Genomic DNA, 5,000 nt, shown 5'->3' on the forward strand with positions numbered 1-5,000 from the left:
CTTTACAGTGTTTCTGCCCCCTGGAAAACTGCCACCTGAACTCAGTATTTCCTCTTTTGTTGTTTTATATTTTTATTCACTATATTAAACTCTCTTTTAAAACAAGAAGATGTTGTTTGTTACTCAGTCATGTTTGAATAAAGCTTAGCTGAACATAACCTCTGAACTCAGACTCGTTTCTTTTTCAGCCTCTAAAGTTTCTTTGGTTTTATCACTTCCTGGTTGGACACTCATGGTCAAGCTCAATAGTGATTCATTGGGAGGAGTTAAAGTGCTCTCTTATTACAATGTCAGTTACAAACCAATCAGTTTCAGACTGTCAGTGAAGATCAGGGCCTACGGTCTCTAGGAGAGGAGGTGGAGCCTTTAGTCATCCCAGTCCTCTTCCTTGGAATGAGCTACATCAAATTTCTTTAATCTCCATGAGCCTCCAGTTGCCAAGCCTTCAGAGTAACCTTTCAACTTTCCGTTTTTAAAAAGGTTATGGTAAACATTTGGTCGAAAAAATACTAACCTGAAGACACATGACAACGGTGGGCAGGAAAATTATGTCCCTGTGTCTCTGTGTCACTGTGTCTCTGTATCTCTATGACTTTGTGTCACTGTGTCTCTGTGGCTTTGTGTCTCTGTGTCACTGTGTCTCTGTGTCTTTGTGTTTTTGTGCCTTTGTCTCTCTGTGTCACTGTGTCTCTGTGTCATTGTGTCTCTGTGTCTCTGTTTCTTTGTGTCTCTGTGTCTTTGTGTCATTGTGTCACTTTGTCTCTCTGTCTCTGTTTCTTTGTGTCTTTGTGTTTTTGTGTTTTTGTGTCTCTGTGTCTCTGTGTCACTGTGTCTCTGTGTCTTTGTGTCTCTGTGTCTCTGTTTCTTTGTGTCTCTGTGTCTTTGTGTCATTGTGTCACTTTGTCTCTCTGTCTCTGTTTCTTTGTGTCTTTGTGTTTTTGTGGCTTTGTATCTCTGTGTTATTGTATCTCTATGTCTTTGTGTCACTGTGTCTGTGTCTCTGTGCCTTTGTCTCTCTGTGTCACTGTGTCTCTGTGTCTTTGTGTTTGCGTGCCTCTGTGTCTCTGTGTCACTGTGTCTCTGTGTCATTGTGTCTCTGTGTCTCTGTTTCTTTGTGTCTCTGTGTCTTTGTGTCACTTTGTCTCTCTGTCTCTGTTTCTTTGTGTCTTTGTGTTTGTGTGTCTTTGTGTCTCTCTGTCTCTGTGTCTTTGTGTTTGTGTCTTTGTGTCTCCGTGTCTCTGTGTCTTTGTGTCTTTGTGTCTCTGTGTCTTTGTGTCTCTGTGTCTTTGTGTCTCTGTGTCTTTGTGTCTTAATGTCTCTGTCTCTCTGTGTCTTGTGTCTCTGTGTCTTTGTGTCTCTGTGGTTCTGTCTTTGTGTCACTGTGTCTTTGTGTCTATGTGTTTCTGTGTCTTTGTGTCTCTGTGTTTCTGTGTCTCCGTGTCTTTGTGTCTTTGTGTTTTTGTGTTTTTGTGTCTCTGTGTCTATGTGTCACTGTGTCTCTGTGTCTTTGTGTCTTTGTGTCTATATGTCTCTGTGTTTGTGTGTCTTTGTGTCTCTCTGTCTCTGTGTCTTTGTGTTTGTGTCTTTGTGTCTCCGTGTCTTTGTGTCTTTGTGTCTCTGTGTCTTTGTGTCTCTGTGTCTTTGTGTCTCTGTGTCTTTGTGTCTTAATGTCTCAGTCTCTCTGTGTCTTTGTGTCTCTGTGTCTTTGTGTCTCTGTGGTTCTGTCTTTGTGTCACTGTGTCTTTGTGTCTTTGTGTCTTTGTGTTTGTGAGTCTTTGTGTCTCTGTGTTTGTGTGTCTGTGTGTTTTTGCTTGTCCTAGTCTTTTCTCTCCTTTTCATCCGTCTTCCTTTTTTGTATTTGTGTCTCCTCAGTCGTCTTTTTGCATGTCTCTGTCTCTGTGTCCCCATGTTTTTGTGTCTTTGATTGTCTATGTGTATTTCCCTGTTTCTGTCTTTCATTGTTTTTGGGGGGGGTTTGTCACTTAATTGTTGCGTCTTTTTTGCCTGCCTGAGTCTCTGTGTCTTTTAATCAATAAATCAATCAATCTTTATCTGTATAGTCTTTGTGTCTTCTGCTTGCCTATTGTCTTTTTGTCTTTATGTTTTTGTCTGTCTGTCTATGTGACTTTCTTTGTTTGAAATCTCTGTGTCTCTTAGTCTGTGTCTTTGTGTCTGTGTGTCTCTGTGTCCGTGTCTTTGTGTCTGTGTGTCTGTGTGTCTCTGTGTCCGTGTCTTTGTGTCTGTGTGTCTGTGTGTCTCTGTGTCTGTGTCTTTGTGTCTGTGTGTCTCTGTGTCTGTGTCTTTGTGTCTGTGTGTCTGTGTGTCTTTGTGTCTGTGTGTCTGTGTGTCTGTGTGTCTGTGTGTCCGTGCCTTTGTGTCTGTGTGTCTGTGTGTCTCTGTGTCCGTGTCTTTGTGTCTGTGTGTCTGTGTGTCTCTGTGTCCGTGTCTTTGTGTCTGTGTGTCTGTGTGTCTCTGTGTCCGTGTCTTTGTGCCTGTGTGTCTTTGTGTCTCTGTGTCTTTGCGTCTGTCTTTGTGTCTCTGTGTCTCTGTGTCTTTGCGTCTGTCTGTCTTTGTGTCTGTGTGTCTCTGTGTCTGTGTCTTTGCGTCTGTCTTTGTGTCTCTGTGTCTTTGCGTCTGTCTGTCTTTGTGTCTGTGTGTCTGTGTGTCTCTGTGTCCGTGTCTTTGCGTCTGTCTGTCTTTGTGTCTGTGTGTCTGTGTGTCTCTTTGTCCGTGTCTTTGCGTCTGTCTGTCTTTGTGTCTCTGTGTCTTTGCGTCTGTCTGTCTTTGTGTCTGTGTGTCTGTGTCTTTATGTCTGTGTCTTTGCGTCTGTCTGTCTTTGTGTCTGTGTCTTTGCGTGTTTCTGTCTCTGCGTCTGTGTGTTTTGTTTTAGATGTCTCGGTCTGTTTCTTTGTGTCTTTGTTTGTTTTGAGTTTCTGTGTCTTTCTCTGTGTGTCTGTGAGTATTATTTGAATATCTCTGTCTCTGTTTCTGTTTCTTTGTGTCTGTGTGTCTGTGTCTCTGTGAGTATTTTTTGAATACCTCTGTCTCTGTTTCTGTTTCTTTGTGTCTTTGTTTGTTTTGAGTTTCTGTGTCTTTCTCTGTGTGTCTGTGAGTATTATTTGAATACCTCTGTCTCTGTTTCTGTGTTTTTTTTGTGTCTCTCAGTCTTTGTGGGTCTTGGTTTGATTTAAGTGACTTTCTGTTTGTTGTTTATTTTTGGTTTGTTTTGTTTTTTGATCTGCTCCACTTTGACCAATTTTTGTTTCCTCTAAAGACACTAAAATCTGAATGTTCAACAGAACCGTGTAGGTGAAATCCAGCGGGTGTTTTAGAGCACAAAGTCAGTTTGTTTGGACTCAGACTCTGTTGTTCACACTGACCTCATTTAAGGCTGTTAGCATGCTAACGGGAGCGCAGCCTCAGTAACACTCTGACAGATTTATCTCAACCTTTGTGTCTCAGTTTTCTGTCCTCAGCTGAACTCTGAGCTGCAGATCTCCAACAATGCCTGTCTGAAAGTCAGAAACATCTTTCTTTACTCAAATCAGGAAAACAAGGAATATAAACTGTGTGTATAAACTGTGTGTATAAACTGTGTGTATAAACTGTGTGTATAAACTGTGTGTATAAACTGTGTGTATAAACTGTGTGTATAAACTGTGTTGGCCTGTGGCCGGGTTGTAACCTATGGCTAAGGTTTTAGCCTTCAGCTCATGTTTTAGCCTTTAGCCTTCAGCTCATGTTTTAGCCATTAGCCTTTAGCTCATGTTTTAGCCCTTAGCCAGGTCCTGGCCTTTAGCATGTGCCGATCACTCTCTTGTTTAGCTTTCTTTTGCTCTGAATTCTCCGAATAGGAAGACGTACGTAGCGCTCAGGGTTGGAGCTGGCAGCTAACCCTAACTTGCTGCGAAAACAGACAGATGCTGTTTTTCTTTCCTGCGTTGAGGAAGTATCGAATCAAGAAGTTAATACTCCTGTTTACTGAAACATGATCAGACCCTGGAGCAGAAAGCCCAGTTTGGTAAGTTTGCCTGAAAGAGCAAAATGTTTGAGTTATCAGAAAAATGAGGATGTTCACCTACAGGCAGGTGACCGGACAGGTGATCAGTGAATGCAGGGGGGGGGGGGGGGGGGGGGGGCAGAAAGGGGAGGGGAGGGAGGGGAGGGAGGGGAGGGAGGGGGAGGAGGAAACATCCGAACATAAAAAGCTGTGACTCTCCTTCACTGGGCTCAGAAAACCATCAAACAGCTGAGTTCACTTCCTGCTCGACGACAGCATGTTTTTACGGTGAGTTCATTCCTCTGCTTTCATGATTCTCTGCTTTAATGCCCTCAGTCCTCCTCACAGCCATCAGCTTCAGACAACCTGAAACTTTTCAATGTTTAGAAAAGTCAACGACCAAAAGACACAGAGGAGACCAGTTGAGAAAGCTTTTCTTTTCTGAGCTCTGTCAAAGCTTGTATTTTTTGGTTTCTTTGTTTTTTGTTTTGTTCTTTAAGGCGCTGGTTATTGTTAGTTGTTTGTATCCTCAGAATAAAACTTATCATCCTCGTTTTTTTGGGATTCTAGTTTATTTGCTTAAGTGAATGTGGATTAAGACCATGATGGATGGCAAAAGGACAAGTCGACACATTAAAAATGGTAACCACTTTGACTCCAGACAGTAACATGAGCCTTTCTGCTGCTGCTGCGGGTTTTTGTGGGTTTTTGTGGGTTTTTGTAGTTTATTGTGGGTTTTTGTGGGTTTTTGTGGGTTTTTGTGGGTTTTTGTAGTTTATTGTGGGTTTTTGTGGGTTTTTGTAGTTTATTGTGGGTTTTTGTAGTTTATTGTGGGTTTTTGTGGGTTTTTGTAGTTTATTGTGGGTTTTTGTGGGTTTTTGTAGTTTATTGTGGGTTTTTGTGGGTTTTTATAGTTTATTGTGGGTTTTTGTGGGTTTTTGTAGTTTATTGTGGGTTTTTGTGGGTTTTTGTGGGTTTTTGTAGTTTATTGTGGGTTTTT

The 5,000-nt window shown here is 41.9% G+C and overlaps 2 long non-coding RNA genes across 2 annotated transcripts in view; both read left to right on the plus strand.

Moving 5' to 3' along the window:
- LOC141803581 (uncharacterized) overlaps positions 1–35 on the plus strand; it is a 1,207-nt gene extending 1,172 nt beyond the window's left edge. Inside the window, exon 3 of the long non-coding RNA XR_012599579.1 lies at positions 1–35. This exon is cut by the window's left edge and continues 674 nt beyond it. This is a non-coding gene — a long non-coding RNA (uncharacterized LOC141803581).
- Positions 36–4,212: 4,177 nt separating this feature from the next.
- Positions 4,213–5,000, plus strand: part of LOC141802623 (uncharacterized) — a 5,933-nt gene continuing 5,145 nt past the window's right edge. The window contains exon 1 of the long non-coding RNA XR_012599515.1: positions 4,213–4,288. This is a non-coding gene — a long non-coding RNA (uncharacterized LOC141802623). The remainder of the gene's footprint in view (positions 4,289–5,000) is intronic.

This window comes from Halichoeres trimaculatus, unplaced genomic scaffold, assembly GCF_033239565.1.
Source record: "Halichoeres trimaculatus isolate MK-OKI-2021-1 unplaced genomic scaffold, fHalTri1.1 fHalTri1_scaffold_14, whole genome shotgun sequence".
NCBI classification, from domain to species: Eukaryota; Metazoa; Chordata; class Actinopteri; order Labriformes; family Labridae; genus Halichoeres; species Halichoeres trimaculatus.